Below are 12,096 nucleotides of genomic sequence, written 5' to 3'. Positions count from 1 at the left end.
TTGCCTACACTTAAAACTATGCCAAGTTCCCATATCATCTTATTGTTTATAGTGTGTTTTTCTGTCAAAATCCCAGGAATCTTGAATTCTAGTGTAAAAAAGATGAGCCTCCCCTCAGATTGATTCCGCCATGTGTACAAAGGCTGAATTTCTTAGTTTGTTGTCTATAAGCTTGTCAAAAATATGCCCCCTTCATATTGTATTGGCTATACTTGAAATTAAGCGAAAAATACTTATATGCCGGCATGCAAGCAAAACTTCCCGATCAATACAATAGCACAAGGGCAGGCGTGCATAATTAATTGCTTGCATGTTTTTTCTAATCTTTGATCAGTCCCATGTCCTGGCCAGCAATAAATCTCCCATGCCTGGGAGATTTTATCTCTTGCATGCAAGCATATAAAATCAACACTGTGCCTTTTCATCTTTCAGAGAAAATTACCATGCCAGCAGATATAATCTCCAATTTACTGGAAGAGCATAGAACTTTACTTTTGCATGCCCGAGCCAATTCATTTTGCCTTCTTCTGATAATATATACCGAGAGAGAGTTACAAGGATATTTATTCCACATTTCAAAGTCCCACTTTGAATTGTATTTAGCTGATATAGAACTCATAACTCCTGGGTTCTGATGCTCAATAGAATGTGGACATAGTTCCATGGCTTTTATTGCCTTGTAATCAAGGGGTTTCTGTGTTTGAGTCGGCCCTCTAGAATTGCTCTGTGACTCTCTCATTTCTTACATCATAAACATATGATTTTTCACCAATGAGAATAACACTACATATAGTGTCATCAGAGAGTGTATCGTGGAATTGACAGATAATTTTAATGTTTGTCCTGTCATTAACCACAACTTGTTTCCTTTTTGAAGTGTTGATGACAAACATGGGTCTCTGTGCTTTGAATTCATCTGGTGTGTAATACATGTCAGTATTGCCAGTAGTGACCCTTTTGTATGATGTAAATGCCTCATATAATTTAAGGAAATCATCTTTGGACATGTCTAAATTATAATTTTCTCTAGGAAATACCTCATTTCTGCCATTTTTAAGATATATGTTCTTGATGTTGCAGTTATCAAATTTACTTGAATTTTTTTCTTGATTATTGTGTCTTCCAGTCTGAAACAGTACCACCACAAAATCCGGCATGTCATATTGTATACTGGAGAATGAATTTGTAGCATCAAACTCAAAATAGGTACCAGATGCAGTCTTCTGTACACATTGATATGTATAAAATTGTAAAGGAATTTGTGGATTTTTTATTATATCTGCTTTGTATTTAAGAGCATAACTGGCTTCATATTCAACAACAGGGATTCTTAGCTCCATAGTCTGAATAATGCATTTGCCATCATCAGGTAGGGTATTAGGCAGAGCTTCCCCTGTAGAGTTTAATGCACTGTACCTCATCAAAGCATTATTATCATTGGCAGCTCTTCTAAATGTAATTCTTAAACCACCCTTCCACATAATATCTTTGTAATCTGAGAAGAATCCTGGCAACAGGCGCATGGGGAACAGCACTGTGTGGCTCTTGGATAATATTTTATCACCAGCCTCAAATCCATCTATTTTGTAGTAAGAAGCCTCGGTTTTGGATAATTTTAGTGTCGCCAAAGCTGTGGAGGTAATGCCGGGATAATCTACTCTGTTTATAACAACACCATGTTTTCTGATCTCAATTTCAGAGAACAGATGCGGCACAAAATTGTCCACCAATCTTATATTTGAATTTGCCGGATAATCGGTACCATCGAGCTTTACAACATCAAATTTGATGTATAGATCTGCTATGTGAGGGTGTATAAAGCCATCCCCTACATCAAGATCAACCTCAATCTCTGTGTTGGGTTGATTTAAATTTGCAAATGTCCTCCTGTTTGGAGGGAATGATTGTAGCTCATAACTCTCAATATTTTCCATTTTCTTCTTGTATGTATTTTTATTTAAATATTAATCTCTATGATAGCAGTTGTTGTGGCTCCAGCAAAATCAACTAATTCTTCTTTTTCATTAGTGACCATCAACTGAATGTAATCTATTCTATTATGACACACAGGAAAATATAATGTTGGGGATGGATTGTAGATGATTGGCTCCATAAATTCAGAATTAGGTTTGAATGTTGCAATAATGCCAGTTTGTTTGTGAGTGCCTATGCCATTTGATTTGGTGATCATACCCTCGGCCACATTACAGTGAATATTCAGAGTCTCTATGGCTAAGAATTTAGGTATATTAATAGCAGTGTGTTTGATGGCTGGTTCAAGTTTTGTGTTGTTCTCAAAGCCTAACAGCTCTCCTATAGTACCCAGATTCACTGTTTCTGTGGCAGATACAATTTCTACTCTGTGAGTGACAGAATTTTGACTTAACACTACACCTCTGGGTAATTGAGCATTTAAAATAGATAGATTATTAGCCCTGGAGTGATGACAATTTTTTCATCACCAACTGCAATTGTGTTGTTGTGGTGTGTAATATTAGGGATCAAGTACATGCCATAAAATGCTCTGAGAGCTATTGTTTTGGGATACACTATGTCATCATGTAATTTGAGTTTCAATATTGAATTTTGGCTGGTGAGATGGAATACCCCCATGATGTTTTAAATACCACAAGGCTTTTTGAAAATCTTCAATTGATGGTTTATTTATTTGAGACAGATATCTAAGAACAGATAAACACAAATGTCCGCAATTAACATCTTTGAAATTTTGAACACGGGCATTATTGTAATAAAGATTAGTTGAATTTAGATATTTTATTAAATTTTCAGGTGGATCACCTCCAAATGAATCAAACACAAATGCCTCATTTTTTAAATATTTAAGATAACAGATCCAGTGAGTGTCCTGATTTTTGTACTTATCCAAATTAACAATGTCACACTCTTTGTTGAGTGGTTGCTCTGGTAAAGAATCAGACATGTACACACCTCTAAAATGTTTGATGCCCAGTGGCTTGATTAAAGCTTCAATATCTTGGTTTGTAAGCGGCTCTTGTTTTTTTTAAACTTATTCATGGCTCTCTTAACACCTTTGCCTTGTTTCTCAATGGCCAGGTTATGGCGCCTCTGCTCATCTAATTCTGCCCTATTCTTCTTGGCATCTATTACTGTTTTTGCTATGGCGGCTGATCCCCCGGCCAAGCTCCCAACAGCCCGAGAGCAGATAAGATGGCAGGGATAGTAAATATAAATCCCCCCACATGTGATTTTTTCCTGGATTGCTGTAATTTTTTTATTGGAGGGTACTAAGTAATAATTTCATACCATGGCTCTTGGCAATACAAGAATTTTTTTCTTGCGCTGTTTTTTGGTCAAAAGGCTATCAATAGTTTTAAGAGATTTAAGACCTGCATAAGGTATCTGATACATAACACCCTTGGCCTTCATTGTAGGTTGATTATATACATATTCACAACCCCCACCCCAGTTTTTGTTTGGTGTTCATAGCTATGGTGGTTTCCAATGCTGCTATTTTTTCACTTAAAGAAGCATCTTTGCTTACAAATCTACCAAATGCAGCCTCTTCTAATTTCTTGTCTGCAACATGTCTCTTGTCAAGATCAGAATGTGTGTTGTATGCTATGTCATGGTCTCTACAAGCAGCATCTAGGGGATTAACACCAGGATCACCTCTGTTTAATCTATGGTCCAATTTTGTGCCTGGACCACAATACTGATAGCCTGGAATGTGTAGTTCAAATGGCAGCTTGTTTATAATGTCATTAACCAACCCCCGACCCTCAGAAATATTCCAAAATTTAGGTGGTAGAGTATTAATACTTTTTATAAGATATCCAATCCCCTTAGTGTCATTCACTATAAAATTAGACAATTTTGTGCTTATCATGTCCATAATTCCAACCTTTTCATTGTAAAAATTGTGGTTGCCAGCATTTTCCTCCCCAGCTATCACCAGCAACCTATCTTCAAGTTTCCTGACATCATCAACCCACACAAATTCTTTAGGCAGGGTGTTGTATTGTTTTATTCCACTGCCAGTCTTGATCTGTGACCATATGGGCTTGATTAAATTGTTGTATTTTGCTCCACTGCTAGACTTGACTCTTTTTTGTGTGGGATCATTGTTCTGGTATAGAGCATCTGATTTTATTAATATTTCTTTGTAGTGCTCATAATCTTGATCTGTATAGCTGCCAGGTCTCTTCCTAGTCATCAGTTCCCACAATCCAGGTGTTCCAGGATACTTAACAAAAGCACCTTTTTCTCCAAGACGAGATTCTGAATATACAATCAGATCATCTCCCATAAATGTTACTCTGAAATTGCCAATTCTATGTATGATGCTACCATCACGCTCTGTGTCAGCATATAAGCCAAAGACCTCATCTCTATTGCCTTTAGGTGTGGTTAAATATTTTTGAGCAAGAAGACCCAATTCAATAGGATCCTGAGTAGCCTCAATTCTTCGAGGAGCAACAGGACTAGGTGTATGAATACTGGAAAGTGGGGTGAATGGATAATCTAATATGTTTCTTGCAGCTACAGGTACAAGCTCTGTGATCAAATTTTGATTTTGCTCTGTAACAGTTTTGATATTTTTACCTAATTCACCAATAGCATCAATTATAGGCTGTTCTGTTTGCTTGTGTTGTTCATAAAAACCTCGGTTCTCTGATTTCCATCCCTTAAATCTTTTTACAAGATAATCTCTTAATTTAAGATCATCAATAATTGGCCTTTTCATGGTTATTTATATATGTTTCAATGTCTAGAAAATTGTTGATTTTATTTCTGTATTTGCCAGTATTAGGTGTTCTTGTCATATCAATTGTGACAAACTCATAACTGTCTTGGTTCCACCACCAACTGCAAAACTTGGAAAAATCATTGTAGCTCAAGTCCCCACCTACATATTCATCATGTATGTGTTTGAGGTTGGTATGGTCTTGATGAAACACACATATAAAATTGCTGTTGTCTCGGATCAGCTGCTTCGGTATTTTTGAAAAAGTCTGTGCCAGGTAGAAGCAATCAATATTTTTGTGTCGGCCCTGTGTAAAGACATTTCTAACCTTGTTTTGATTATCCAGTATAATGTCATCAAACACAACAACAGAATTATCGAGACATTCATGGAGTGGCTTAACATCTGATTCAAAAGTGGCAATATCCAGTCGATCATATAGCTTCATCAGCTGCTGATATTTTAATTGTTCCAAGCTCTTAGAGAAGACATACAAATGCCTGTTTTTCCAGTCTAACCAGTTGGGTGCCAATAAAAAATTATCAATCATTAGTGTAGTTTTACCACAAGCAGGTGGCCCAACAATAAGACACCTAATATTATCAGGCAGCAATTTTCCATTTCTCTTATTCTGCTGTTCAGGTTTCGGGCAGCCTTTTTATAACATCCCAGGTGTTCATATTATTACTTTGTTTGCATCGATCCAGCTGTGTTCTGGGAGTCCTAGCCATTTGCCTTTTCTGCGGATGATTTTTTCTATGAGATATGTGTCAGGCTGTTTAGTTTTGCTGAGCTCTTCTTCATAAAACATGCCTTTGAGAATTTCTCCTCGGTGGTCTTTTATCATATATGTGTTAAGAGTCCCAGGTTTAACTTGAACCACTGTAAATAATTCAGTGCTCAGTTTCTTGTAAAGCCTCTTTTGAATAAGTGCTTATATTTGCTGATTCTTACTTGATCACCAATCTTGTATTTGGCTTTTCTTGTTGTTGGCTGGTATCTAGGATAATAAACAGTGCTGATCAATTTTTGCTCATCAGATGAAGTTACTTCAGAGGGTTTCATGTTGATTGTGGAATGGACAGAGTTGTTATATTTATGTAGAAGTTCTGGAAGAATATTAATCCATTTATAATTACCTTGAAGTGTAAATTGTTTATACATAAGATTTTTTAAGGTTCTGTTGAATCTCTCTACAATTGAGGCCTTGAGATCACTGTAACTCGAGTAATGTTGTATTGCCTGGCTTTTAATAAATTGTTGAAACACTGAATTATAAAATTCTTTGCCATTATCTGTTTGCAAATAGCGCGGTGATCTTCCACTCTGATTGATGATTGTACTGAAGGCTTCTGTAACACATTTTCCAGTCTTGGATTTGAGTGGCACAGCCCAGGCAAATTTTGAAAATGTGTCTATTACAGTGAGTAGATATTTGTAGCCCTTGTTGATTTTGTCTAAGTTTTTCAGCTGTCCACTTGCCATCTCAATCAAGTCGCTCTGCCATAAATCATCTATGCCTTTTGTGACTACTGGCAGTCTCTTAAAATTATGTCTGGCTTGTCTGTGTAGTTCATCAACAATAATTTGTCTAGACATAATATGTAAACAAGAATATTGCAACTATAGGGTGTTCAGCAGCTGAAACTACAGGATTTTCTAAATATAATTTGTCCCCTATTTGTATTTTAAATTCCAGAGAGCCATCATCTTCAACATATGCTGTTTCTAATGTATTGGGATCTGTAAAATGCTCTAATTCTGCATGGGTGATTTTCACTTTGTTATCAGCATTTGTTATTGATAAGGTAGGGTAGTGGTGTGCCTGTGGTTGAAGCCAATATTTGATCTTGATTGGTCTAAGTGTGCCCCCAACAAAAAACTGGTAATAAAATTGTGCAGGGGACAGCATATATATTTTGCCTCCTGGTGTAAATGGTGAATCATATTCTTTGTTGGGGATGCTGTACAATTCAAGAATTACTGTATGTTTAGGATTTTCAATTATGCCTGTTATTTCTTTTTCTGCTGTAAGCAATCTACTTGTTACAGATTCAAGGTGCTCATTGATAGTCCTAACAACATCATCATGGCCTGGCTTGATTTTTATGTCCACAACAAGTTTTTTGTATTGTTGCACAATTTCTTGTAGCTGGGTGGCAAAAACAGACAGAGCATTTGCTTGATTGGATTCCATGGTCCCTAGCTGTTGCTTGATATTAGCTACAATTTGCTGTAAATTTTCAACAACTGCCAATTTTGAATTTTGAGCAGTAAGATCATGGACCTGTCTTCTGATATGCTCAAACAGGGCATGCAGTTCATTAATATGTTGATTGGTTGGTAGAGTGGCCACTGTCTGAGTGAGTTGTTTGATCTCTGTCTGGATATTCTTGATATCTTCTGATTTCAATATGCGATTCACAGCTCTCTTAATATTTTTAAGTTCCTGTGATGTTGGCAAATTTCATACAGTATTTTGCAAAGATTCAAGTGCCAATTTCACATTGTTTAATTCAGAAGCATCAGCCACACCACACATAGCATCTTGGAGCAGGGCTATATCTGCCTGAGTAGGTGTTGATTGTTGTAAAATTTCAAGTTTTGTTTGGATATCATCAATCAAGTGATGAAAATGAGATAGCTCAGATTCAGTGTTGAGGTTTTCAAGCTTTGTGATCTGTTGCTGGACACTAACAAGAGTATCTACAATCCCAGGCAAGCGGGATTCTAGAGTTTCTTGTACATTTGCCAAATCACTTTGCACTGCTGCTATTGTACCCTCAAGATGGGTTATGGTACTTTGAATTTTTCCAAAATCTTCATATGTTTCAAGTTGCAGCTTGATGTTGGCAACACTCCGAGTTATTGCATTCAAACCATCAGAAGATGGCAAGTTGTTCATAAAATTTTCAAGTGTCTCAATTTTTTCTTTAACCTCGGCTATGGCATTGTTCAGAGGGTCCAGATTAGGTATCTGGAGTGACTGAATCTGTTCCTTTAGAGTGGAAATCACTAGATCAAAATCTTCTTGAGATTTTATGCTTTTGACAATTGTTTGGAGCTGTGTCTGGACATTATTTATCTGCTCTTCCAATTGTTGTTTCAATTGCTCAGAGTTGGTGGCCTGGGTCTTAAATTTGGCTTGAAGAGCTGCTACAGCTTCTTCTAAACTTTGAAAATTATCCAATGTGGCCAAATCAGTATATTTCTGAAGCAACAATTTGAGTTCAGAATCAATGTTAAGAAGAGGGTCCATGCATTGTGATTGTAAATTTGTAATTTCTAATTGAAGACTGGCATTGAGTGTGGTTTGTAAAGCTTGTAAATCACGTCTAAATTTTTTTACTCTGACATCAAGCATCAGAATCTCATCACTGTGATCTTCATGTCTTGTATGGCCAAATATATCATTAGGCATTTTTGTTTTAGTGGTTATTTATTATTGAATATCTAATTCTTAATTCTATAAAAAAAAGGTATAAGCTTGTCATAGGATCTAGGGACCTCAATATATAAGCAGTCACCAGCAGAAACAGTATAAACAGTGCCAGAAATCATGTTTGAGTGCTTAATTCTATAAATATTTTTCCCTATTGAAATTTTGACATCATCCTCAGGGGTTGTAATAAATTGTAATTGACCACCTACAGGTAATTGGTAATGATTTAAATTATTGTTAAATATGTACAATATTTAACCTGTTTCATCATCAACATCTGTAAGTATGCTGTTCAGATGAATAATTAACAAAGCACTCAGTTTAGATATTATATCAGAAGAGGGTTGTGGTGTTGGCAGCTCCATAATAGCCTGTTTTTTGAACCCAAATAAGTTCATAGGCATGTTTATTTATTTCAAATCATGCTCTGTAATTGGGCATTGATTACCATTTTTCAAATCACAATGACCCCATGGTAGAGTATGTATGCCACATGATAAAATGCATCTCTTATCATCGTGTGGGTCCAGAGCCACTTTTCTTACAATATTTGTAGTCAATAAGTGATCCACACTATGAATTCTATTTTCTGATGTTCTGATTGTGCTACATGATTTGAGGCAATTTTTGTAATCTTCAAATTCAAGCTCCTTGTCCACAGTTACTTTGCCAATGCCCTTTGCCTTTTTGGCAACAACACCGCTACATGTTTCAAAGCTGTACATCTTGGCCCTTAACCCAGCAAATGCCACAATAACATCACCAAGTGTCTCATCTTTTAACTTGCCAGGCACCATTTTGTTGTGGGGTTGAATCCTTGTATGTTCACTGCTATCAAAATATTCAAGCAATTCAGGCTGTGACATATCTTGATAAATATCTTCTGTCTGAATATCAAGAATAAAACTATCCGTGTCCATGTACATCAGTTTTACACGATTTTTATAAAAAGGCTTCAACACATCATAATACAATTTTAACATGTGTAATTTGGCCAATTCCAATATCACAGCCCCTACATAAATAGGCTTATCAAACTTAATTTTTGTTTTTTTCATGTTGAAGAGTGCCATATTTTCATCATAAATTCTTCTATAATTGAAATTAGGCTTTGCAATCAATTTTTTTGCTCAGGCTGGGGTCAGTAATTATTTTAACATCAGTATGTTTTCTGACATTTTCAATAGTTTTGCCATACACAGAATTGACCATCAATTTAAACAAATATTTATCAAATTGGCTCATTGCAGATGTTCGAAGCTCTGTCTTTGTATCAATATATGGTTTCAACCATCTTGAGTGCCTGAACCTCAAAACTTTGCCAACTTTGCTCACTTGAACACCATGATTCATCAGGAACTGGAGGTTTTTGTAATATATGACATAACCCTGTTTTGGTTCCAGTGTCATCATCAATTTCTTCTGTTTAGAGCCAGGTGAACACTTAACCTCAGGAATTGGGGCCAGATCAGAAAATGTGTTGTGTAAATCATCAGGAATTGTCAGATCAACCTCTAAGAAGAGGCCATAGTTACTGTCATCAAAATCCTTAAGATCTTCAATATTGAAATCTTCAACCCACTCAAGCCCTGCATATGGCAGTTTATCCATCATAGCATAACCATAGAGGCTATTGGCATCTACATACAGTATATAATTTGATGGCAGTGCTTGATCATAATCAGGAATATATTTGTTATTTGCTCTGGCATATCTCTGAGAGCATTGCACCATGCCTCCTCTTATACATTGCTCCATAAACAGAATCATGTCCTGATCCTGGATCAGATCCAATTGCATTTTAGTGTTCAAAAACATTGCAGACCATGCTAGCCCCGGAGCACTGTAAAAATACATTGGATCCAGTTTATAATTTTGCATGGAAGATTTTCTGAATGCCTGCAATATATCAGCTAAGAGAGTGACATCAAGTTTCAAATATGCCTTGTGATAATCACCAAATGTCTGGCATTTTAAATTGTTCCACATCACCTGGGCATGGTGATAATTATCATCAGTGATTCCAGATCCTCTGATTTTGCTGTAAAACTCTTGTTGTGGTGGCAGAGCACACTCATCAAATTTAGAAAAATCTGTAACATAGTCATATGGATATACACCCTTTCGCCTAATTAATTTCAGGTCCTGATTTGGAAACATGGTACATGTGATTTTGAATTGATCATCAGATAATTGAGTGGCCAGTGTAGCCAGGCTAGCCGATAAAATTCTGTTTGAATCAAGAAATCTTAAGTGAATAGGAACACCATTAACTTTAATTATTTTGCTAATAGCAATATATTTCTCATCATTTTCTGCTAAAATATTTAAATTCTGCTTGTCAAACCCCTCATATCTGATCAAATGATGAAAATCATAATTGGATGCACCATGGCAAAATATAGGGACAAATTTTGGTCTCTGGATCTTAATATTACAACTATTACACAGAGCCATTTTGAATTTACCATCTGTATGAGAATGGTGTTTCACCTTGATATTTGTATCTGAAAATTCAAAATCACATACCGGGCATTTTTCTGCATTGTTGAAATCTTCAATCTGCTTCTCTGTTAAAGGCAACATGGGTTTTGATTTTAATAAGATATTAGATGCTATGTCATGGCACTCATTTTCTATTCTATGTGCAAATTCTTTGATGTCATCTGGTCCCATGTATAAGTGTGGTTCACTAGCTACACCATCCCGTATAACTATATAACAAAAACTGGAGGGTTCTTGTAATTGATATGGTGTAATTGAAGATTCCTCAGGGTCTGGGCTACAGAATGCAAGAGGTTTGAGATTTGATTCAAAATCACAGACTATATATGCTGGGTGTTCCAACAAGGCTTCAAACTTTTTGAATTTTGCATTTTCACTTGGCATTGGCATCACCATATGAACAGGTTTATAGTTGCCACAGTATTTTAAATGTTCAATTAACTTGTTTTTAGCAATTTCTGCATTCACTTCCCGAACCCCATTCACCATTTTTCTACCATCAAATACAGTTAAACATCTTCTGCACAACTTGACTATTGTATTGGATTTGTCTAGTTGTGTTCTGACTAAAGCTTCAAGATTATGTATCAGAGTATAATGATATGTGCCATCCCCTTCAATTAAGAGCAGATCAATCGGAACAGCAAAATCATCATCAAATGTACTGATTCTGAGAGGTGCTATCAAGCAATTGCCACGGCCAGTGGAACAAATAAATACATTAATAGATAATTGTTTACCATTGATATCCCGGGCCTTTTTTTCAAATTTATCAATATTCTGAACAGACATTGGATATTCTAAACCTCCATTGCTTCATCGAAATTGTGTTCATATTGTTTATAATAAGTTATTCTCTCAGGATGCCTTGAAACTGGATACAAAGCAGCTAAAATACACCACAAAAAGCATTTCTCATCATTATTTTTTATATTAAACACGGCTGTTTTGTTTTTAATATTGGCAGGTAATGGCAGATATGTAGAACCTTGTAATGGGCTGAATTCAGAAATATTAACATAGAGCTTGTGTGGAGAACCGCATAGGCTCCATCCGGACTCTTTTCCAGCAAATTCAGAGTGTTTAATATTCAATTGATCTATCAAACTGCTTATTATTTTGTCTAAATTTGCATTTGAATATACCGGTACAGTTTCTGTTATGTGGGGCTGTGTAAATTTTGTGCCATTTGGTTTCTTATATTGTGTAAACAATTTAAGGGACAGCTTATAAGAGCCATTTTGTGCATTTAGAATTGCCTGCACATAAGGATTTACACTGTTCAAAAAATTCTTAATACCACATCTTGGCTCTGATACAAACCGATAATCTCTAAGTTGGCCATTAAAACTGCTATGGATGGGTTCATAGCGTGGCTGCTTTGCCGGTCCAGCATTAACAGGTGTTTCATGCTTCATTTTCA

Source organism: Lepisma saccharinum, chromosome 27 (genome assembly GCF_977018435.1).
Source record: "Lepisma saccharinum chromosome 27, izLepSacc3.1, whole genome shotgun sequence".
Lineage (NCBI taxonomy): Eukaryota > Metazoa > Arthropoda > Insecta > Zygentoma > Lepismatidae > Lepisma > Lepisma saccharinum.
This window is presented reverse-complemented; position numbering follows the sequence as displayed.